Source organism: Danio rerio, chromosome 11 (genome assembly GCF_052040795.2).
Source record: "Danio rerio strain M-AB ecotype USA chromosome 11, GRCz13ab, whole genome shotgun sequence".
Taxonomy (NCBI): domain Eukaryota; kingdom Metazoa; phylum Chordata; class Actinopteri; order Cypriniformes; family Danionidae; genus Danio; species Danio rerio.
This window is the reverse complement of record NC_141031.1, coordinates 17,924,025-17,950,478: the sequence shown is the minus strand read 5'-3', so window position 1 is coordinate 17,950,478 and position 26,454 is coordinate 17,924,025. Positions and strand designations below refer to the sequence as shown.

General features: G+C 43.9%; 1 protein-coding gene and 1 long non-coding RNA gene across 3 annotated transcripts in view; both read right to left on the bottom strand.

Moving 5' to 3' along the window:
* Nucleotides 1-26,454, bottom strand: part of cdk5rap1 (CDK5 regulatory subunit associated protein 1) — a 205,607-nt gene that overhangs the window by 120,577 nt on the left and 58,576 nt on the right.
* LOC148679632 (uncharacterized) lies at nt 15,212-25,983 on the bottom strand. The gene is made up of 3 exons (XR_015944897.1): nt 24,752-25,983; nt 16,139-16,604; nt 15,212-15,351 (listed from the first exon to the last, which is right to left on the bottom strand). It is a non-coding gene; the product is annotated as an uncharacterized LOC148679632 (long non-coding RNA).

Genomic DNA, 26,454 nt, shown 5'->3' with positions numbered 1-26,454 from the left:
CTCAACGCTTCGCCATGAAAAAGGAAGTCCTTATAACTCAACCACACAATGTCTGATCTGCCTGAAACTTCACATGGTTGATTAAATTCCTCTCCTGAAGACATCTAAATGCCAATATTGAGTCAGTCATAGCGCCACCTAGTGACAGAAGGTAGTTTTGCTTATAACTCAGCCACACAATGTCCAATCAGCCTGAAACTTCACAGGGTTGATAAAATTATTCTCCTGAAGACATCTACATGACAATACTGAGTCACAGTCATAGTGCCACCTGCTGACAGGAGGAAGTTTGGCATAAATCTGTTGATTTCTCAGGTTTTTTATATAAATCGGCTTAAATTGTTATTGTTCACTGTTCTCTGTCATCCTGACGCCACCGGGCGCCGGTGAGCCCGGGTGCGAGGTCCCTATCATCGCTGCTTGCAGCTTTAATTAGGGACCGAGCACCGAAACGGTGCGTAGGCCCTATTGGAATTGCTTCGTTTTTTATTAGGGACCGAGCACCGAAACGGTGCGTAGGCCCTATTGGAATTGCTCTGTTTATTAGGGACCGAGCACCGAAACGGTGCGTAGGCCCTATTGGAATTGCTCCGTTTTTTATTATTATTATTATTATTATTCCGCCCCCTATCGGGGCACTTTTGAGGGTCTAAACATGCACGAAAACTCATGAAAATTTGCACACACACCAAACGCGGTGTAAATAGCAGGTTGATATGGGTCTCGGAAGTGGGCGTGGCAAAATGACTCGACAGCGCCACCTAGAAAAATTAAACGGACGAGCCCCCGATACACGAATCACGCACATGCACGAAAATTGGCACACACCTCAAACATGCCAAACCACACGAAAAAGTCTCTTGGAGCCATATCTCAAACCAAACAGGAAGTCGGATATTTTTAACTTCCTGCGGCAAAAAAGTGGCATTTTTGCAATTTCCAGGCGTTGTATTTTAACGAACTCCTCCTAGGGATTTTATCCGATCGACACCAAAATTGGGTTTTGTCATCTAAAGGCCTTGGCGATGTTAAATTGCGAAGCTTTAGAGTTTTCGTCGATGGGCGTGTCCGTGGCGGCCTCGCAAACTTTGACGATTCGCCACAAAACAGGAAGTCGGTATAACTCAGGCATGCATTATCCGATCTGCCTCAAAATGCACACATTTGATAAGAGTCCTGACCTAAACACGTTTACATGCCGATATCTAGATACAGATATAGCGCCACCTGCTGGCCACAGGAAATGACATGTTTTACAGTGTAACAAACTCCTCCCACAAATTTTTTCGTATCAGCACCAAATTTGGGTTGTGTTATCTGAAAGCTCTAGCGATGATATATTGTGAAGATCTAGAGTTTTGGCAAAGGGGCGTGTCCTTGGCGACATGACAAACCTCAACGCTTCGCCATGGAACAAGAAGACCTTATAACTCAACCACACAATGTCTGATCTGCCTGAAACTTCACATGATTGATAAAGGTCCTCTCCTGAACACATCCCCATAACAATAATGAAGTGGGTGTGGCTATATGACTCGACAGCACCACCTAGAAAAATTAAACGGACGAGCCCCTGATCTACGAATCACGCACATGCACGAAAATTGGCACACACCTCAAACACGCCAAAACATACGAAAAAGTCTCTTGGAGCCATATCTCAAACCCAACAGGAAGTCGAATATTTTTAACTTCCTGCGGCGAATAAGTGGCATTTTTGCCATTTCCAGGCGTTGTATTTTAACGAACTCCTCCTAGGGATTTTATCCGAACGACACCGAAATTGGGCTTTGTCATCTAAAGGCCTTGGCGATGTTAAATTGCGAAGATTAAGAGTTTTTGTCGATGGGCGTGTCTGTGGCGGCCTCGCAAACTTTGACAATTCGCCACAAAACAGGAAGTCGTTATAACTCAGGCATGCTTTATCCTACCTGCCTCAAAATTCACACGTTTGATAAGAGTCCTGACCTGAACACTTTAACATGCCGATATCCAGGAAAAGTTATAGCGCCACCTGCTGGCCGTAGAAAATTACATGTTTTACACTGTCACGAACTTCTCTCACAAATTTTATAGTATCAGCCCCAAATTTGGGTGGTGTCATCTGAAAGCTCTAGCGATGATATATTGTGAAAATCTAGAGTTTTCGCAAAAAGGCGTGTCTGTTGTGGCATGACAAACTTCAACGCTTCGCCATGGAACAGGAAGTCCTTATAACTCAACCACACAATGTCTGATCTGCCTGAAACTCCACATGGTTAATAAAAGTCCTTTCCTGAACACATATACATGCCAATATTAGTCAGTCATAGCGCCACCTAGTGACGGAGGGAATTTTGGCTTATAACTCAACCACACAATGTCCGATCAGCGTGAAACTTAACATAGTGGATAAAAGTCCTCTCCTGAACACATCCACATAACAATATTTAGTCTGGCATAGCGCCACCTGCTGGCAGAAGGTAGTTTTGCTAACAACTCAGCCCCACAATGTCTAATCTGCCTGAAACTTCACATGATTGCTTAAAATCCTCTTCTGAAGACATCAACATACCAACATTAAGACAGTCAAAGCGCCACCTGCTGGCAACAGGAAGTTTGGCTTATAACTCAGCCAAACAACGTCCGACCTGCCTGAAAATTCACATGGTTGATGAGATTCCTCTCCTGAAGACATCTACATACCAATCTAGAGTCACAGTCATAGCGCCACCTGCTGACAGGAGGAAGTTTGGCATAAATCTCTGATTTTCTCGGCTTCTTTATATATATCGGCTTAAAATATTATTGTTCGCTGTTCTCTATCATCCTGAGGCCACCGGGCGGCGGTGAGCCCGGGTGCGAGGTCCCTATCATCGCTGCTTGCAGCTTTAATTATTATTCTTCTTCTTCTTCTTCTTCTTCTTCTTCTTCCGCGGAATGAATCGCGGTTTTGAGGGGCTAAACATGCCCGAAAACTCACGAAACTTTGCACACGCCTCAGAAGTGGCGAAAATTTACGTTTGTTATGGGCTTCGGAAGTGGGCGTGGCAAAATGACTCGACAGCGCCACCTAGAAAAATTAAACGGACGAGCCCCCGATATACGAATCACGCACATGCACGAAAATTGGCACACACCTCAAACATGCCAAAACATACGAAAAAGTCTCTTGGAGCCATATCTCAAACCCAACAGGAAGTCGGATATTTTTAACTTCCTGCGGCGAAAAAGTGGCGTTTTTGCCATTTCCAGAGGTTGTATTTTAACGAACTCCTCCTAGGGATTTTATCCGATCAACACCAAAATTGGGTTTTGTCATCTAAAGGCCTTGGCGATGTTAAATTGCGAAGCTTTAGAGTTTTCATCGATGGGCGTGTCCGTGGCGGCCTCGCAAACTTTGACGATTCGCCACAAAAGAGGAAGTCATTATAACTCAGGCATGCATTACCCGATCTGCCTCAAAATCCACTCGCTTGATAAGCGTCCTGACCTGAACACGTTTACTTGCCAATATCCAGATACAGTTACAGCGCCACCTGCTGGCCACAGGAAATGACATGAATTACGGACTAACAAACTCCTCCCACAAATTTTATCGTATCAGCACCAAAATTGAGTGGTGTCATCTGAAAGCTGTAGCGATGATATATTGTAGAGATCTAGAGTTTTCACAGAGGGGTGTGTCCGTGGCGGTATGACAAACCTCAACGCTTCGCCATGGAACAGGAAGTCCTTATAACTCAACTACACAATGTCCGATCTGCCTGAAACTTCACATGGTTGATAAACGTCATCTCTTGAACACATCCACATAACAATATTGAAGTGGGCGTGGCAAAATGACTCGACAGCGCCACCTAGAAAAATTAAACGGACGAGCCCCCGATCTACAAATTACGCACATGCACAAAAATTGGCACACACCTCAAACATGGCAAAACATACGAAAAAGTCTCTTGGAGCCATATCTCAAACCCAACAGGAAGTCGGATATTTTTAACTTCCTGTGGCGAAAAAGTGGCGCTTTTGCCATTTTCAGGCGTTGTATTTTAACAAACTCCTCCTAGGGATTTTATCTGATAATTACCAAAATTGGGTTTTGTCATCTTAAAGCCTTGGTGATGTTAAATTGCGAAGCTTTAGAGTTTTCATCGATGGGCGTATCCGTGGCGGCCTCGCAAACTTTGATGATTCGCCACAAAACAGGAAGTCTTTATAACTCTGGCATGCAATATTCGATCTGCCTCAAAATTCACACATTTAATAACAGTCCTGACCTGATCAGGTTTACGTGCCGATATCTAGTTACAGTTATAGCGCCACCTGCTGGCCACAGGAAATGACATGTTTGACACTGTAACAAACTCCTTCCACAAACTTTCCCGTATCAGCACCAAAATAGAGTGGTGTCATCTGAAAGCTCTAGCGATGATATATTGTGAAGATCTAGAGTTTTTGCCGAAGGGCGTGTCTGTGGTGGCATGACAAACCTCAACGCTTCGCCATGGAACAGGAATTTCTTATAACTCAACCACACAATGTCTGATCTGCCTGAAACTTCACATGATTGATAAAAGTCCTCTCCTGAACACATCTACATAACAATATTGAGTCAGTCATAGCGCCACCTGCTGGCAGAAGAAATTTTGGCTTGTAACTCGGCCACACAATGTCAGATCTGCCTAAAATGTCACATGGTTGATGAAAGTCCTCTCCTAAACACATCTACATAATAATATTGAGTCTTTCATAGCGCCACTTGCTGGCAGAATGTAGTTTGTCTTAAAACACAATCTCCACACAATCTCTGATCTGCCTGAAACTTCACATGGTTGATAAAAGTCCGCTCCTGAACACATCCACATAACAATATTGAGTCAGTCATAACGCCACCTGCTGGCAGAAGGTAATTTGGCTTATAACTCAGCCACACAATGTCCCATGTGCCTGAAACTTCACATGGTTGATAAGATTCCTCTCCGGAAGACATCTACATGCCAATCTTAAGTCACAGTTATAGCGCCACCTGCTGACAGGAGGAAGTTTGGCATAAATCTGTGATTTTCTTAGATTTTTTTAATATATTGGCTTAAATTATTATTGTTCGCTGTTCTCTGTCATCGTAAGGTCATCGGGCGGCGGTGAGCCCGGGTGCGAGGTCCCTATCATCGCTGCTTGCAGCTTTAATTAGGGACCGAGCACCGAAACGGTGCGTAGGCCCTATTGGAATTGCTCTGTTTATTATTCTTCTTCTTCTTCTTCTTCTTCTTCTTCTTCCGCGGAATGAATCGCGGTTTTGAGGGGCTAAACATGCCCGAAAACTCACGCAACTTTGCACACGCCTCAGAAGTGGCGAAAATTTACGTTTGTTATGGGCTTCGGAAGTGGGCGTGGCAAAATGACTCGACAGCGCCACCTAGAAAAATTAAACGGACGAGCCCCCGATATACGAATCACGCACATGCATGAAAATTGGCACACATCTCAAACACACCAAAACATACGAAAAAGTCTCTTGGAGCCATATCTCAAACCCAACAGGAAGTCGGATATTTTTGACTTCCTGCGGCGAAAAAGTGGCGTTTTTGCCATTTCCAGGCGTTGTATTTTAACGAACTCCTCCAAGGGATTTTATCCGATCAACACCAAAATTGGGTTTTGTCATCTAAAGGCCTTGGCGATGTTAAATTGCGAAGCTTTAGAGTTTTTGTCGATGGGCGTGTCCGTGGCGGCCTCGCAAACTTTGACGATTCGCCACAAAACAGGAAGTCGTTATAACTCAGGCATGCATTATCTGATCTGCCTCAAAATTCACACGCTTGATAAGAGTCCTGACCTGAACACGTTTACATGCCACTATCCAGATACAGTTACAGCGCCACCTGCTGGCCACAGGAAATGACATGATTTACGGAGTTATAAACTCCTCCCACAAATTTGATCGTATCAGCACCAAAATTAAGTGGTGTTATCTGAAAGCTCTAGCGATGATATATTGTGAAGATCTAGAGTTTTCGGAGACGGGCGTGTCCGTGGCAGCATGACAAACCTCAACGCTTCGCCATGGAACAGGAAGTCCTTATAACACAACCACACAATGTCCGATCTGCCTGAAACTTCACATGGTTGATAAACGTCATCTCCTGAACACATCCACATAACAATATTGAAGTGGGCGTGGCAAAATGACTCGACAGCACCACCTAGAAAAATTAAACGGACGAGCCCCCAATCTACGAATCACGCACATGCACAAAAATTGGCACACACCTCAAACATGGCAAAATATACGAAAAAGTCTCTTGGAGCCATATCTCAAACCCAACAGGAAGTCAGATATTTTTAACTTCCTGTGGCGAAAAAGTGGCGCTTTTGCCATTTTCAGGCGTTGTATTTTAACGAACTCCTCCTAGAGATTTTATCTGATAGACACCAAAATTGGGTTTTGTCATCTTAAAGCCTTGGTGATGTTAAATTGCGAAGCTTTAGAGTTTTCATCGATGGGCGTGTCTGTGGCGGCCTCGCAAACTTTGATGATTCGCCACAAAACAGGAAGTCTTTATAACTCAGGCATGCATTATCCGATCTGCCTCAAAATTCACACATTTAATAACAGTCCTGACCTGAACAGGTTTACGTGCCGATATCCAGTTACAGTTATAGCGCCACCTGCTGGCCACAGGAAATGACATGTTTGACACTGTAACAAACTCCTTCCACAAACTTTCCCGTATCAGCACCAAAATAGAGTGGTGTCATCTGAAAGCTCTACCGATGATATATTGTGAAGATCTAGAGTTTTTGCAGAGGGGCGTGTCTGTGGTGGCATGACAAACCTCAACGCTTCGCCATGGAACAGGAATTTCTTATAACTCAACCACACAATGTCTGATCTGCCTGAAACTTCACATGATTGATAAAAGTCCTCTCCTGAACACATCCACATAACAATATTGAGTCAGTCATAGCGCCACCTGCTGCCAGAAGGTAGTTTGGCTTGTAACTCGGCCACACAATGTCCGATCTGCCTGAAACTTCACATGGTTGATGAAAGTCCTCTCTTGAGCACATCTAGATAATAATATTGAGTCAGAGTCATAGCGCCACCTGCTGGCAGAAGAAATTTTGGCTTGTAAGTCGGCCACACAATTTCAGATCTGCCTAAAATGTCACATGGTTGATGAAAGTCCTCTCCTAAACACATCTACATAATAATATTGAGTCTTTCATAGCGCCACCTGCTGGCAGAATGTAGTTTGTCTTAAAACACAATCTCCACACAATCTCTGATCTGCCTGAAACTTCACATGATTGATAAAAGTCCTCTCCTGAACACATCCACATAACAATATTGAGTCAGTCATAACGCCACCTGCTGGCAGAAGGTAGTTTGGCTTATAACTCAGCCACACAATGTCCCATGTGCCTGAAACTTCACATGGTTGATAAGATTCCTCTCCGGAAGACATCTACATGCCAATCTTAAGTCACAGTTATAGCGCCACCTGCTGACAGGAGGAAGTTTGGCATAAATCTGTGATTTTCTTAGATCTTTTTTTATATATTGGCTTAAATTATTATTGTTCGCTGTTCTCTGTCATCGTAAGGTCACCGGGCGGCGGTGAGCCCGGGTGCGAGGTCCCTATCATCGCTGCTTGCAGCTTTAATTAGGGACCGAGCACCGAAACGGTGCGTAGGCCCTATTGGAATTGCTCCGTTTTTTATTATTAGGGACCGAGCACCGAAACGGTGCGTAGGCCCTATTGGAATTGCTCCGTTTTTTATTATTATTATTAGGGACCGAGCACCGAAACGGTGCGTAGGCCCTATTGGAATTGCTCCGTTTTTTATTATTATTATTATTATTATTATTCCGCCCCCTATCGGGGTACTTTTGAGGGTCTAAACATGCCCGAAAACTCATGAAAATTTGCACACACACCAAAAGCGGTGTAAATAGCAGGTTGATATGGGTCTCGGAAGTAGGCGTGGCAAAATGACTCGACAGCGCCACCTAGAAAAATTAAGCGGGCGAGCCCCCGATCCACGAATCACGCACATGCACGAAAATTGGCACACACCTCAAACATGCCAAAACATACGAAAAAGTCTCTTGGAGCCATATTTCAAACCCAACAGGAAGTTGGATATTTTTGACTTCCTGCGGCGAAAAAGTGGCGTTTTTGCCATTTCCAGGCGTTGTATTTTAACGAACTCCTCCTAGGGATTTTATCCGATCGACACCAAAATTAGGTTTTGTCATCTAAAGGCCTTGGCAATGTTAAATTGCGAAGCTTTAGAGTTTTCGTCGATGGGCGTGTCCGTGGCGCCCTCGCAAACTTTGATGATTCGCCACAAAACAGGAAGTCGTTATAACTCAGGCATGCATTATCAGATCTGCCTCAAAATTCACACGCTTGATAAGCGTCCTGACCTGAACACGTTTACATGCCAATATCCAGATATAGTTATAGCGCCACCTGCTGGCCACAGGAAATGACATGATTTACGGAGTAATAAACTCCTCCCACAAATTTTTTCGTATCAGCACCAAAATTGGGTGGTGTTATTTGAAAGCTCTAGCGATGATATATTGTGAAGATCTAGAGTTTTCGCAGAGGGGCGTGTCCGTGGCAGTATGACAAACCTCAACGCTTCGCCATGGAACAGGAAGTCCTTATAACTCAACCACACAATGTCCGATCTGCCTGAAACTTCACATGGTTGATAAACGTCATCTCTTGAACACATCCACATAACAATATTGAAGTGGGCGTGGCAAAATGACTCAACAGCGCCACCTAGAAAAATTAAACGGACGAGCCCCCGAGCTACGAATCACGCACATGCACGAAAATTGGCACACACCTCAAACACGCCAAAACATACGAAAAAGTCTCTTGGAGCCATATCTCAAACCTAACAGGAAGTCAGATATTATTAACTTCCTGCGGCGAAAAAGTGGCAATTTTGCAATTTCCAGGCGTTGTATTTTAACAAACTCCTCCTAGGGATTTTATCCGATCAACACCAAAATTGGGTTTTATCATCTAAAGGCCTTGGCGATGTTAAATTGCGAAGCTTTAGAGTTTTTGTCGATGGGCGTGTCCGTGGCGGCCTCGCAAACTTTGATGATTCGCCACAAAACAGGAAGTCGTTATAACTCAAGCATGCATTATCCGATCTGCTTCAAAATTCACAATTTAATAACAGTCCTGACCTGAACAGGTTTACGTGCCGATATCCAGTTACAGTTATAGCGCCACCTGCTGGCCACAGGAAATGACATGTTTGACATTATAACAAACTCCTACCATAAACTTTCCCGTATCAGCACCAAAATAAAGTGGTGTCATCTGAAAGCTCTAGCGATGATATATTGTGAAGATCTAGAGTTTTTGCAGAGGGGCGTGTCTGTGGTGGCATGACAAACCTCAACGCTTCGAGATGGAACAGGAAGTTATTATAACTGAACCACACAATGTCTGATCTGCCTGAAACTTCACATGATTGATAAAAGTCCTCTCCTGAACACATCTACATAACAATATTGAGTCAGTAATAGCGCCATCTGCTGGCAGAAGGTAGTTTGGCTTGTAACTCGGCCACACAATGTCCGATCTGTCTAAAATGTCACATGGTTGATGAAAGTCCTCTCCTGAGCACATCTACATAATAATATTGAGTCTTTCATAGCGCCACCTGCTGGCAGAATGTAAATTGTCTTATAACACAATCTCCACACAATCTCTGATCTGCCTGAAACTTTACATGTTTGATAAAAGTCCACTCCTGAACTCATCCCCATAACAATATTGAGTCAGTCATAACGCCACCTGCTGGCAAAAGGTAGTTTGGCTTATAACTCAGCCACAAAATGTCCCATGTGCCTGAAACTTCACATGGTTGATTAAATTCCTCTCCTGAAGACATCTACATGCCAATCTTGAGTCACAGGTATAGCGCCACCTGCTGACAGGAGGAAGTTTGGCATAAATCTGTATTTTTCTTAGGTTTTTATATATATATCGGCTTATATTATTATTGTTCGCTGTTCTCTGTCATCGTAAGGTCACCGGGCGGCGGTGAGCCCGGGTGCGAGGTCCCTATCATCGCTGCTTGCAGCTTTAATTAGGGACCGAGCACCGAAACGGTGCGTAGGCCCTATTGGAATTGCTCCGTTTTTTATTATTATTATTATTATTATTATTCCGCCCCCTATCGGGGCACTTTTGAGGGTCTAAACATGCCCGAAAACTCATGAAAATTTGCACACACACCAAACCCGGTGTAAATAGCAGGTTGATATGGGTCTCGGAAGTGGGCGTGGCAAAATGACTCGACAGCGCCACCTAGAAAAATTAAACGGACGAGCCCCCGATCCACGAATCACACACATGCACGAAAATTGGCACACACCTCAAACACGCCAAAACATACGAAAAAGTCTCTTGGAGCCATATCTCAAACCCAACAGGAAGTCGGATATTTTTGACTTCCTGCGGCGAAAAAGTGGCGTTTTTGCCATTTCCAGGCGTTGTATTTTAACGAACTCCTCCTAGGGATTTTATCCGATCGACACCAAAATTGGGTTTTGTCATCTAAAGGCCTTGGCGATGTTAAATTGCGAAGCTTTAGAGTTTTCGTCGATGGGCGTGTCCGTGGCGGCCTCGCAAACCTTGACGATTCGCCACAAAACAGGAAGTCGTTATAACTCAGGCATGCATTATCCGATCTGCCTCAAAATTCACACGTTTGATAAGAGTCCTGACCTGAACACGTTTACATGCCAATATCCAGATACAGAAATAGCGCCACCTACTGGCCACAGGAAATGACATGTTTTACACTGTAACAAACTCCTCCCACAAATTTTATGGTATCAGCACCAAAATTGAGTGGTGTCATCTGAAAGCTCTATCGGTGATATTTTGTAAAGATCTAGAGTTTTTGCAGAGGGGCGTGTCCGTGGCGGCATGACAAACCTCAACGCTTCGCCATGGAACAAGAAGTCCTTATAACTTAAGCACACAATGTCCGATCTGCCTGAAACTTCACATGGTTGATAAAAGTCCTCTCCTGAACACATCCTCATAACAATAATGAAGTGGGCGTGGCAAAATGACTCGACAGCGCCACCTATAAAAATTAAACGGACGAGCCCCTGATCTACGAATCACGCACATGCACGAAAATTGGCACACACCTTAAACACGCCAAAACATACGAAAAAGTCATTTGGAGCCATATCTCAAACCCAACAGGAAGTCGGATATTTTTAACTTCCTGCGGCAAATAAGTGGCATTTTTGCCATTTTCAGGCTTTGTATCCTAACGAACTCCTTCTAGGGATTTTTTGCTATCGACACCAAAATTGGGTTTTGTCATCTAAAGGCCTTGGCGATGTTAAATTGCGAAGCTTAAGAGGTTTTGTCGATGGGCGTGTCCGTGGCGGCCTCGCAAACTTTAACGATTCGCCACAAAACAGGAAGTCGTTATAACTCAGGCATGCATTATCCGATCTGCCTCAAAAATCACACGTTTGATAAGAGTCCAGACCAGAACAAGTTTACATGCCGATATCCAGATACAGTTACAGCGCCACCTGCGGGCCACAGAAAATGTCATGATTTACAAAGTAATAAACTCCTCCCACAAATTTTTTCATATAAGCACCAAATTTGGTTGGTTGTGTATCTGAAAGCTCTAGCGATGATATATTGTGAAGATCTAGAGTTTTCGCAGAGGGGCGTGTCTGTGGTGGCATGACAAACCTCAACGCTTCGCCATGAAAAAGGAAGTCCTTATAACTCAACCACACAATGTCTGATCTGCCTGAAACTTTACATGGTTGATTAAATTCCTCTCCTGAAGACATCTAAATGCCAATATTGAGTCAGTCATAGCACCACCTAGTGACAGAAGGTAGTTTTGCTTATAACTCAGCCACACAATGTCCAATCAGCCTGAAACTTCACAGGGTTGATAAAAGTCCTTTCCTAAACACATCTACATGCCAATATTGAGTCACAGTCATAGCGCCACCTGCTGGCAACAGGTAATTTGGCTTATAACTCAGCCACACAATGTCCGATCTGCCTGAAACTTCACATGGTTGATAAAAGTCTTCTCCTGAACACATCTACATAACAATATTGAGTCAGTTATAGCGCCACCTGCTGGCAGAAGGTAGTTTGGCTTATAACTCAGCCACACAATGTCAGAACTGCTTGAAACTTCTCATAGTTGATAAAATTATTCTCCTGAAGACATCTACATGACAAAACTGAGTCACAGTCATAGCGCCACCTGCTGACAGGAGGAAGTTTGGCATAAATCTGTGGATTTCTCAGGTTTTTTATATATATCGGCTTAAATTGTTATTGTTCACTGTTCTCTGTCATCCTGAGGCCACCGGGAGGCGGTGAGCACGGGTGCGAGGTCCCTATCATCGCTGCTTGCAGCTTTAATTATTATTCTTCTTCTTCTTCTTCCGCGGAATGAATCGCGGTTTTGAGGGGCTAAACATGCCCGAAAACTCACGCAACTTTGCACACGCCTCAGAAGTGGCGAAAATTTACGTTTGTTATGGGCTTCAGAAGTGGGCGTGGCAAAATGACTCGACAGCGCCACCTAGAAAAATTAAACGGAAGAGCCCCCGATCCACGAATCACGCACACGCACGAAAATTGGCACACACCTCAAACATGCCAAAACATACGAAAAAGTCTCTTGGAGCCATATCTCAAACCCAACAGGAAGTCGGATATTTTGTACTTCCTGCGGCGAAAAAGTGGCGTTTTTGCCATTTCCAGGCGTTGTATTTTAACGAACTCCTCCTAGGGATTTTATCCGATCGACACCAAAATTAGGTTTTGTCATCTAAAGGCCTTGGCGATGTTAAATTGCGAAGCTTTAGAGTTTTCATCGATGGGCGTGTCCGTGGCGGCCTCGCAAACTTTGATGATTCGCCACAAAAGAGGAAGTCGTTATAACTCAGGCATGCATTATCTGATCTGCCTCAAAATTCACACGCTTGATAAGCGTCCTGACCTGAACACGTTTACATGCCGATATCCAGATACAGTTACAGCGCCACCTGCTGGCCACAGGAAATGACATGATTTACGGAGTTATAAACTCCTCCCACAAATTTTATCGTATCAACACCAAAATTTAGTGGTGTCATCTGAAAGCTCTAGCGATGATATATTGTGAAGATTTAGAGTTTTCGCAGAGGGGCGTGTCCGTGGCAGTATGACAAACCTCAACGCTTCGCCATGGAACAGGAAGTCCTTATAACACAACCACACAATGTCCCATCTGCCTGAAACTTCACATGGTTGATAAACGTCATCTCTTGAACACATCCACATAACAATATTGAAGTGGGCGTGGCAAAATGACTCGACAGCGCCACCTAGAAAAATTAAACGGACGAGCCCCCGATCTACGAATCACGCACATGCACAAAAATTGGCACACACCTCAAACACGCCAAAACATACGAAAAAGTCTCTTGGAGCCATATCTCAAACCCAACAGGAAGTCGGATATTTTTAACTTCCTGTGGCGAAAAAGTGGCGCTTTTGCCATTTTCAGGCGTTGTATTTTAACGAACTCCTCCTAGGGATTTTATCTGATAAACACCAAAATTAGGTTTTGTCATCTAATGGCCTTAGCGATGTTAAATTGCGAAGCTTTAGAGTTTTCATCGATGGGCGTGTCCGTGGCGGCCTCGCAAACTTTGATGATTCGCCACAAAACAGGAAGTCGTTATAACTCAGGCATGCAATATTCGATCTGCCTCAAAATTCACACATTTAATAACAGTCCTGACCTGATCAGGTTTACGTGCCAATATCCAGTTACAGTTATAGCGCCACCTGTTGGCCACAGGAAATGACATGTTTGACACTGTAACAATCTCCTCCCACAAACTTTCCCATATCAGCACCAAAATAGAGTGGTGTCATCTGAAAGCTCTAGCGATGATATATTGTAAAGATCTAGAGTTTTTGCAAAGGGGCGTGTCTGTGGTGGCATGACAAACCTCAACGCTTCGCCATGGAACAGGAATTTCTTATAACTCAACCACACAATGTCTGATCTGCCTGAAACTTCAAATGATTGATAAAAGTCCTCTCCTAAACACATCTACATAACAATATTGAGTCAGTCATAGCGCCACCTGCTGGCAGAAGAAATTTTGGCTTGTAACTCGGCCACACAATGTCAGATCTGCCTAAAATGTCACATGGTTGATGAAAGTCCTCTCCTAAACACATCTACATAATAATATTGAGTCTTTCATAGCGCCACCTGCTGGCAGAATGTAGTTTATCTTAAAACACAATCTCCACACAATCTCTGATCTGCCTGAAACTTCACATGGTTGATAAAAGTCCGCTCCTGAACACATCCACATAACAATATTGAGTCAGTCATAACGCCACTTGCTGGCAGAAGGTAGTTTGCATTATAACTCAACCACACAATATCCGATCAGCCTGAAACTTCACATGGTTGATTAAATTCCTCTCCTGAAGACATCTACATGCCAATATGGAGTCACAGTCATAGCGCCACCTGCTGGCAACAGGAAATTAAATATAACTCAGCCGAACAATGTCCGATCTGGCTGAAAATTCACATAATGGATAAGATTCCTCTACTAAAGGCATCTACATGCCAATCTTGAGTCACAGTCATAGCGCCACCTGCTGGCAGAATGTAGTTTGCATTATAACTCAACCACACAAAATGTGATCAGCCTGAAACTTCACATGGTTGATAAAAGTCTTCTCCTGAACACATCCACATAACAAAATTAAATCATTCATAGCGCCACCTGCTGGCAGAAGGTAGTTTGGCTTATAACTCAGCCACAAAATGACTGATCTGCCTGAAAATTCACATGGTTGATAAGAATTCTCTCCTGAAGACATCTACATGCCAATCTTGAGTCACAGTCATAGCGCCACCTGGTGACACGAGGAAGTTTGACATAAATTTGTGATTTTCTCGGGTTCTTTATATACATCGGCTTAAATTAATATTGTTCACTGTTCTCTGTCATCCTAAGGCCACCGGACGGCGGTGAGCCCGGGTGCGAGGTCCCTATCATCGCTGCTTGCAGCTTTAATTAGGGACCGAGCACCGAACGGTGCAAGGCCCTATTGGAATTGCTCCGTTTCTTATTCTTCTTCTTCTTCTTCTTCTTCTTCTTCCGCGGAATGAATCGCGGTTTTGAGGGGCTAAACATGCCCGAAAACTCACGAAACTTTGCACACGCCTCAGAAGTGGCGAAAATTTACGTTTATTATGGGTCTCGGAAAGGGGTGTGGCAAAATGACTCGACAGCGCCACCTAGAAAATTTAAACGGACGAGCCCCCGATATACGAATCACGCACATGCACGAAAATTGGCACACACCTCAAACATGCCAAAACATACGAAAAAGTCTCTTGGAGCCATATCTCAAATCCAACAGGAAGTTGGATATTTTTGACTTCCTGTGGCGAAAAAGTGGCGTTTTTGCCATTTCCAGGCGTTGTATTTTAACGAACTCCTCCTAGGGATTTTATCCGATCGACACCAAAATTGGGTTTTGTCATCTAAAGGCCTTGGCGATGTTAAATTGCGAAGCTTTTGAGTTTTCGTCGATGGGCGTGTCCATGGTGGCCTCGCAAACTTTGACGATTCGCCACAAAACAGGAAGTCGTTATAACTCAGGCATGCATTATCCGATCTGCCTCAAAAGTCACACGTTTGATAAGAGTCCTGACCAAAACACGTTTACATGCCAACATATAGATACAGGTATAGCGCCACCTGCTGGGCACAGGAAATGACATGTTTTACACTGTAACAAACTCCTCCCACAAATTTTATCGTATCAGCACCAAAATTGGGTAGTGTTATCTGAAAGCTCTAGCGATGATATATTGTGAAGATCTAGAGTTTTTGCAGAGGGGCGTGTCTGTGGCGGTAAGACAAACCTCAACGCTTCGCCATGGAACAGAAAGTCCTTATAACTCAACCACACAATGTCCGATCTGCCTGAAACTACACATGGTTGATTAAATTCTTCTCCTGAACACATCCCCATGACAATATTGAAGTGGGCGTGGCAAAATGACTCGACAGCGCCACCTAGAAAATTTAAACGGACAAGCCCCCGATCCACGAATCACGCACATGCACGAAAATTGGCACACACCTCAAACATGCCAAAACATACGAAAAAGTCTCTTGGAGCCATATCTCAAACCCAACAGGAAATTGGATATTTTTGACTTCCTGCGGCCAAAAAGTGGCGTTTTTGCCATTTCCAGGCGTTGTATTTTAACAAACTCCTCCTAGGGATTTTATCCGATCGACACCAAAATTGGGTTTTGTCATCTAAAGGCCTTGGCGATGTTAAATTGCGAAGCTTTAGAGTTTTCGTCGATGGGCGTGTCCGTGGCGGCCTCGCAAACTTTGATGATTCGCCACAAAACAGGAAGTCGTTATAACTCAGGCATGCATTACCCGATCTGCCTCAAAATTCACACGCTTGATAAGAGTCCTGACCTGAACACGTTTACATGCCAATATCCAGATACGGTTATAGCACCACCTGCTGGCCACAGGAAATGACATGTTTTACAGAGTAACAAACTCCTCCCACAAATTTTATCATATAAGCACTAAAATTGAGTGGTGTTATCTGAAAGCTCTAGCGATGATATAATTTGAAGATCTAGAGTTTTTGCAGAGGGGCGTGTCCGTGGCGGCATGAAAAACCTCAACGCTTCGCCATGGAACAGGAAGTCCTTATAACTCAACCACACAAAGTCCAATCTGCCTGAATCTTCACATGGTTGATAAAAGTCCTCTCCTGAACACATCCCCATAACAAGATTGAAGTGGGCGTGGCAAAATGACTCGACAGCGCCACCTATAATAATTAAACGGATGAGCCCCTGATCTACGAATCACGCACATGCACGAAAATTGGCACACACCTCAAACACGCCAAAACATACAAAAAAGTCTCTTGGAGCCATAACTCAAACCCAACAGGAAGTGGGATATTTTTAACTTCCTGCGGCAAATAAGTGGCATTTTTGCCATTTCCAGGCGTTGTATTTTAACGAACTCCTCCTAGGGATTTTATCCGATCGACACCAAAATTGGGTTTTGTCATCTAAAGGCCTTGGCGATGTTAAATTGCGAAGCTTTAGAGTTTTCGTCGATGGGCGTGTCCGTGGCGGCCTCGCAAACTTTGACGATTTGCCACAAAACAGGAAGTCGTTATAACTCAAGCATGCATTATCAGATTTGCCTCAAAATTCCCACGCTTGATAAGAGTCCTGACCTGAACACGTTTTCATGCCGATATCCAGATACAGGTATAGCGCCACCTGCTGGCAACAGGAAATGACATGTTTTACATCGTAACAAACTCCTCCCATAAATTTTTTCGTATCAGCACCAAATTTGGGTTGTGTTATCTGAAAGCCCTAGCGATGATATATTGTGAAGATCTAGAGTTTTTGCAGAGGGGCGTGTCTGTGGCGGCATGACAAACCTCAACGCTTCGCCATGGAACAGGAAGTCCTTATAACTCAACCACACAATGTCCGATCTGCCTGAAACTTCACATGGTTGATAAAAGTCCTCTCCTGAAGACATCTACATGCTAATATTGAGTCACAGTCATAGCGCCACCTGCTGGCAACAGGTATTTTGGCTTATAACTCAGCCACACAATGTCAGAACTGCTTGAAACTTCACATGGTTGATAAAATTCTTCTCCTGAAGACATCTACATAACAATCTTGAGTCACAGTCATAGCGCCACCTGCTGACAGGAGGAAGTTTGGCATAAATCTGTGGATTTTTCAGGTTTTTTAGATATATCGGCTTAAATTGTTATAGTTCACTGTTCTCTGTCATCCTGAGGCCACCGGGCGGCGGTGAGCCCGGGTGCGAGGTCCCTATCATCGCTGCTTGCAGCTTTAATTAGGGACCGAGCACCGAAACGGTGCGTAGGCCCTATTGGAATTGCTCCGTTTATTATTATTATTATTATTAGGGACCGAGCACCGAAACGGTGCGTAGGCCCTATTGGAATTGCTCCGTTTATTATTATTATTATTATTATTCTTCTCTCCAATGAATCGCGATTTAGAGGGGCTAAACATGCCCGAAAACTCACGCAACTTTGCACACGCCTCAGAAGTGGCGAAAATTTACGTTTATTATGGGTCTCGGAAGTGGGTGTGGCAAAATGACTCGACAGCGCCACCTAGAAAAATTAAACGGACGAGCCCCCGATCTACGAATCACGCACATGCACGAAAATTGGCACACACCTCAAACATGCCAAAACATACGAAAAAGTCTCTTGGAGCCATATCTCAAACCCAACAGGAAGTCGGATATTTTTGACTTCCTGCAGCGAAAAAGTGGCGTTTTTGCCATTTCCAGGCGTTGTACTTTAACGAACTCCTCCTAGGGATTTTATCCGATCGACACCAAAATTGGCATTTGTCATCTAAAGGCCTTGGCGATGTTAAATTGCGAAGCTTTAGAGTTTTCGTCGATTGGCGTGTCCGTGGCGGCCTCGCAAAATTTGACGATTCGCCACAAAACAGGAAGTCGTTATAACTCAGGCATGCATCATCCGATCTGCCTCAAAATTCACAGGTTTAATAACAGTCCTGACCTGAACACGTTTACATGCCGATATCCAGATACAGTTACAGCGCCACCTGCTGGCCACAGGAAATGACATGTTTTTACAGAGTAATAAACTCCTCCCACAAATTTTATCGCATCAGCACCAAAATTGGGTAGTGTTATCTAAAAGCTCTAGCGATGATATATTGTGAAGATCTAGAGTTTTCGGAGAGGGGCATGTCCGTGGCGGCATGACAAACCTCAACGCTTCGCCATTGACCAGGAAGGCTTTATAACTCAACCACACAATGTCCGATCTGCCTGAAACTTCACATGGTTGATAAAAGTCCTCTCCTGAACACATCCACATAACAATATTAAAGTGGGCGTGGCAAATAGACTCGACAGCGCCACCTACAAAAATTAATCGGACGAGCCCCTGATATACGTATCACACACATAAACGAAAATTGTCACACACCTCAAACATGCCAAAACATACGAAAAAGTCTCTTGGAGCCATATCTCAAACTCAACAGGAAGTCAGATATTTTTAACTTCCTGCTGTAAAAAAGTGGCGTTTTTGCCATTTCCAGGCGTAGTATTTTAACGAACTCCTCCTAGGGATTTTATCCGATCCACACTAAAATTTGGTTTTGTCATCTAAAGGCCTTGGCGATGTTAAATTGTGAAGATCTAGAGTTTGCGGAGAGGGGCGTGTCCGTGGCGGCATGACAAACCTCAACGCTTCGCCATTGACCAGGAATTCCTTATAACTCAATCACACAATGTCCGATCTGCCTGAAACTACACATGGTTGATAAAAGTCCTCTCCTAAACACATCCACATGACAATATTGAGTCAGTCATAGCGCCACCTGCTGGCAACCGGAAGTTTGGCTTATAACTCAGCCACACAATGTTTGACCTGCCTGAAAATTCACATGGTTTATTAAAATCCGCTCCTGAAGACATCTACAAGCCAATAATGAGTCACAGTCATAGCGCCATCTGCTGGAAATAGGAAGTTACTTATAACTCAGCCAAACAATGTTCGATCTGCCTGAAAAATTACATGGTTGATAAAATTTATCTCCTGAAGGCATCTACATGCCAATATTGACGCACAGTCTTAGCGCAACCTGCTGACAGGAGGAAGTTTGGCATAAATCTGTGATTTTCTCAGGTTTTTTACATATACATTGGCTTAAATTAATATTGTTCGCTGTTCTCTGTCATCCTGAGGCCACCGGTCGGCGGTGAGCCCGGGTGCGAGGTCCCTATCATCGCTGCTTGCAGCTTTAATTATTATTATTATTCTTCTCTCCAATGAATCGCGATTTAGAGGGGCTAAACATGCCCGAAAACTCACGCAACTTTGCACACGCCTCAGAAGTGGCGAAAATTTACGTTTATTATGGGTCTCGGAAGTGGGTGTGGCAAAATGACTCGACAGCGCCACCTAGAAAAATTAAACGGACGAGCCCCCGATCTACGAATCACGCACATGCACGAAAATTGGCACACACCTCAAACATGCCAAAACATACGAAAAAGTCTCTTGGAGCCATATCTCAAACCCAACAGGAAGTCGGATATTTTTGACTTCCTGCGGCGAAAAAGTGGCGTTTTTGCCATTTCCAGGCGTTGTACTTTAACGAACTCCTCCTAGGGATTTTATCCGATCGACACCAAAATTGGCTTTTGTCATCTAAAGGCCTTGGCGATGTTAAATTGCGAAGCTTTAGAGTTTTCGTCAATGGGTGTGTCCGTGGCGGCTTCGCAAAATTTGACAATTCGCCACAAAACAGGAAGTCGTTATAACTCAGGCATGCATTATCAGATCTGCCTCAAAATTCACACGTTTGATAACAGTCCTGACCTGAACACGTTTACATGCCAATATCCAGATACAGTTACAGCGCCACCTGCTGGCCACAGGAAATGACATGTTTTACAGAGTAACAAACTCCTCCCACAAATTTTATCGCATCAGCACCAAAATTGGGTAGTGTTATCTAAAAGCTCTAGCGATGATATATTGTGAAGATCTAGAGTTTTCGGAGAGGGGCGTGTCCGTGGCGGCATGACAAACCTCAACGCTTCGCCATTGACCAGGAAGGCTTTATAACTCAACCACACAATGTCCGATCTGCCTGAAACTTCACATGGTTGTTAAAAGTCTTCTCCTGAACACATCCACATAACAATATTGAAGTGGGCGTGGCAAATAGACTCGACAGCGCCACCTACCAAAATTAATCGGACGAGCCTCTGATATACGTATCACACACATGAACGAAAATTGTCACACACCTCAAACATGCCAAAACTTACGAAAAAGTCTCTTGGAGCCATATCTCAAACTCAACAGGAAGTCAGATATTTTTAACTTCCTGCTGTAAAAAAGTGGCGATTTTGCCATTTCCAGGCGTTGTATTTTAACGAACTCCTCCTAGGGATTTTATCCGATCAACACCAAAATTTGGTTTTGTCATCTAAAGGCCTTGGCGATGTTAAATTGCGAAGATCTAGAGTTTTCGGAGAGGGGCGTGTCCGTGGCGGCATGACAAACCTCAACGCTTTGCCATTGACCAGGAATTCCTTATAACTCAATCACACAATGTCCGATCTGCCTGAAACTACACATGGTTGATAAAAGTCCTCTCCTAAACACATCCACATAACAATATTGAGTCAGTCATAGCGCCACCTGCTGGCAACCGGAAGTTTGGCTTATAACTCAGCCACACAATGTTTGACCTGCCTGAAAATTCACATGGTTTATTAAAATCCGCTCCTGAAGACATCTACAAGCCAATAATGGGTCACAGTCATAGCGCAACCTGCTGGCAATAGGAAGTTACTTATAACTCAGCCAAACAATGTTCGATCTGCCTGAAAAATTACATGGTGAAAAAAAATGTATCTCCTAAAGACATCTACTTGCCAATATTGACACACAGTCTAAGCGCAACTTGCTGACAGGAGGAAGTTTGGCATAAATCTGTGATTTTTCTCAGGTTTTTTAAATATATATTGGCTTAAATTATTATTGTTCGCTGTTCTCTGTCATCCTGAGGCCACCGGGCGGCGGTGAGCCCGAGTGCGAGGTCCCTATCATCGCTGCTTGCAGCTTTAATTATTATTATTATTATTATTCCGCCCCCTATCGGGGCACTTTTGAGGGTCTAAACATGCCCGAAAACTCATGAAAATTTGCACACACACCAAACCCGGTGTAAATAGCAGGTTGATATGGGTCTCTGAAGTGGGCGTGGCAAAATGACTCGACAGCGCCACCTAGAAAAATTAAACGGACGAGCCCCCGATGCACGAATCACGCACATGCACGAAAATTGGCACACACCTCAAACCCGTCAAAACATACGAAAAAGTCTCTTGGAGCCATATCTCAAACCCAACAGGAAGTCGGATATTTTTGACTTCCTGCGGCGAAAAAGTGGCGTTTTTGCCATTTCCAGGCGTTGTATTTTAACGAACTCCTCCTAGGGATTTTATCCGATCGACACCAAAATTGGGTTTTGTCATCTAAAGGCCTTGGCGATGTTAAATTGCGAAGCTTTAGAGTTTTCGTTGATGGGCGTGTCCGTGGCGGCCTCGCAAACTTTGACGATTCGCCACAAAACAGGAAGTCGTTATAACTCAGGCACGCATTATCCGATCTGCCTCAAAATTTACACGTTTGATAAGAGTCCTGACCTGAACACGTTTACGTGCCGATATCCAGATACAGTTATAGCGCCACCTGCTGGCAACAGGAAATGACATGTTTTACATCGTAACAATCTCCTCCCACAAATTTTTTCGTATCAGCACCAAATTTGGGTTGTATTATCTGAAAGCCCTAACGATGATATATTGTGAAGATCTAGAGTTTTCGCAGAGGGGCGTGTCCGTGGCGGCATGACAAACCTCAACGCTTCGCCATGGAACAGGAAGTCCTTATAACTCAAGCACACATTGTCCGATCTGCCTGAAACTTCACATGGTTGATAAAAGTCCTCTCCTGAACACATCCTCATAACAATAATGAAGTGGGCGTGGCAAAATGACTCGACAGCGCCACCTATAAAAATTAAACGGACGAGCCCCTGATCTACGAATCACGCACATGCACGAAAATTGGCACACACCTTAAACACGCCAAAACATACGAAAAAGTCTCTTGGAGCCATATCTCAAACCCAACAGGAAGTCGGATATTTTTAACTTCCTGCGGCAAATAAGTGGCATTTTTGCCATTTCCAGGCTTTGTATCTTAACGAACTCCTTCTAGGGATTTTATGCTGTCAACACCAAAATTAAGTTTTGTCATCTAAAGGCCTTGGCGATGTTAAATTGCGAAGCTTTAGAGGTTTTGTCGATGGGCGTGTCCGTGGCGGCCTCGCAAACTTTGACGATTCGCCACAAACCGGAAGTCATTATAACTCAGGCATGCATTATTCGATCTGCCTCAAAATTCACATGTTTAATATAAGTCCAGACCTGAACACGTTTACATGCCGATATCCAGATACAGTTATAGCGCCACCTGCTGGCCACAGGAAATGACATGTTTTACACTGTATCAAACTCCTCTCACAAATTTCATAGTATCAGCACCAAAATTGGGTGGTGTCATCTGAAAGCTCTAGCGATGATATATTGTGAAGATCTAGAGTTTTCACAGAAAGGCGTGTCCGTTGTGGCATGACAAACCTCAACGCTTCGCCATGGAACAGGAAGTCCTTATAACTCAACCACACAATGTCCGATCAGCCTGAAACTTCACATGCTTGATAAAAGTCCTCTCCTGAACACATCTACATGCCAATATTGAGTCAGTCATAGCGCCACCTAGTGACGGAAGGAATTTTGGCTTATAACTCAACCACACAATGTTCGATCAGCGTGAAACTTAACATGGTGGATAAAAGTCCTCTCCTGAACAAATCCACATAACAATATTGAGTCTGTCATAGCGCCATCTGCTGGCAGAAGGTAGTTTTGCTTACAACTCAGCCCCGCAATGTCTAATCTGCCTGAAACTTCACATGGTTGATTAAAATCCTCTTCTGAAGACATCAACATACCAACATTAAGACAGTCAAGCGCCACCTGCTGGCAACAGGAAGTTTGGCTTATAACTCAGCCAAACAACGTCCGACCTGCCTGAAAATTCACAAGGTTGATAAGATTCCACTCCTGAAGACATCTACATACCAATCTTGAGTCACAGTCATAGCGCCACCTGCTGACAGGAGGAAGTTTGGCATAAATCTGTGATTATCTCCGCTTCTTTATATATATCGGCTCAAAATATTATTGTTCGCTGTTCTCTATCATCCTGAGGTCACAGGGTGGCGGTGAGCCCGGGTGCGAGGTCCCTATCATCGCTGCTTGCAGCTTTAATTAGGGACCGAGCACCGAAACGGTGCGTAGGCCCTATTGGAATTGCTCCGTTTTTTATTATTATTATTATTATTATTCCGCCCCCTATCGGGGCACTTTTGAGGGTCTAAACATGCCCGAAAACTCATGAAAATTTGCACACACACCAAACGCGGTGTAAATAGCAGGTTGATATGGGTCTCGGAAGTGGGCGTGGCAAAATGGCTCGACAGCGCCACCTAGAAAAATTAAACGGATAAGCCCCCGATACACGAATCACGCACATGCACGAAAATTGGCACACACCTCAAACATGCCAAACCATACGAAAAAGTCTCTTGAAGCCATATCTCAAACCCAACAGGAAGTCGGATATTTTTAACTTCCTGCGGCGAAAAAGTGGCATTTTTGCCATTTCCAGGCGTTGTATTTTAACGAACTCCTCCTAGGGATTTTATCCGATCAACACCAAAATTAGGTTTTGTCATCTAAAGGCCTTGGCGATGTTAAATTGCGAAGCTTTAGAGTTTTCGTCGATGGGCGTGTCCGTGGCGGCCTCGCAAACTTTGACGATTCGCCACAAAACAGGAAGTCGATATAACTCAGGCATGCATTATCCGATCTGCCTCAAAAGTCACACGCTTCATAAGAGTCCTGACCTGAACACGTTTACATGCCGATATCCAGATATAGTTATAGCGCCACCTGCTGGCCACAGGAAATGACATGATTTACGGAGTAACAAACTCCTCCCACAAATTTTTTCGTATCAGCACCAAATTTGTTTGGTGTTATCTGAAAGCTCTACCAATGATATATTGTGAAGATCTAGAGTTTTCGCGGAGGGGCGTGTCCGTTGCGGCATGATAAACCTCAACGCTTCGCCATGGAACAGGAAGTCCTTATAACTCAACCACACAATGTCCGATCTGCCTGAAACTTCACATGGTTGATAAAAGTCCTCTCATGAACACATCCTCATAACAATATTGAAGTGGGCGTGGCAAAATGACTCCACAGCGCCACCTATAAAAATTAAACGGACGAGCCCCCGATCTACGAATCACGCACATGCACGAAAATTGGCACACACGTTAAACATACCAAAACATACGAAAAAGTCTCTTGGAGTCATATCTCAAACCCAACAGGAAGTCAGATATTATTAACTTCCTGCGGCGAAAAAGTGGAGTTTTTGCCATTTTTAGGCGTTGTATTTTAACGAACTCCTCCTAGGGATTTTATCCGATCGACACCAAAATTGGGTTTTGTCATCTTAAGGCCTTGGCGATGTTAAATTGCGAAGCTTTAGAGTTTTCGTCGATGGGCGTGTCCGTGGCGGCCTCACAAACTTTGATGATTCGCCACAAAACCGGAAGTCATTATAACTCAGGCATGCATTATCAGATCTGCCACGAAATTCACACCTCTGATAACATTCCTGACCTGAACACGTTTACATGCAGATATCCAGATACAGTTAAAGCGCCACCTGCTGGCCACAGGAAATGACATGTTTTACACTGTAATAAACTCCTTCTACAAACTTTATCGTATCAGCACCAAATTTGAGGGGTGTCATTTCAAAGCTCTAGCGATGATATATTGTGAAGATCTAGAGTTTTCGGAGAAAGGCGTGTCCATGGCGGCATGACAAACCTCAACGCTTCGCCATGGAACAGGAAGTCGTTATAACTCAACCACACAATGTCTCACCAGCCTGAAACTTCACATGGTTGATAAAAGTCCTCTCCTGAACACATCCACATAACAATATTGAGTCAGTCATAGCGCCACCAGCTGGCAGAAGTTAGTTTGGCTCATAACTCAGCCACACAATGTCTGATCTGCCTGAAACTTCACATGGTTGATTAAAATCCTCTCCTGAAAACATCTACATGCCAATGTTGAGTCACAGTCATAGCGCCACCTACTGGCAACAAGAAATTACTTATAACTCAGCCAAACAATGTCCGATCTGCCTGAAAATTCACATGGTTGATAAGATTCCTCTCCTGAACAGATCTACATGCCAATATTGAGTCTGTCATAGCGCCACCTGCTGGCAAAAGGTAGTTTGGCTTATAACTCAGCCACACAATGCCTGATCTGTCTGAAACTTCACATGATTGTTAAGATTCCTGCATTGAAGGCATCTACATACCAATATTGAGTCACAGTCATAGCGCCACCCGCTGACAGGAAGAAGTTTGGCATAAATCTGTGATTTTCTCAGGTTTTTTATATATATCGGCTTAAATTATTATTGTTCGCTGTTTTCTGTCATACTGTGGCCACCGGGCGGTGGTGAGCCCGGGTGCGAGGTCCCTATCATCGCTGCTTGCAGCTTTAATTATTATTATTATTATTATTCCGCCCCCTATCGGGGCACTTTTGAGGGTCTAAAC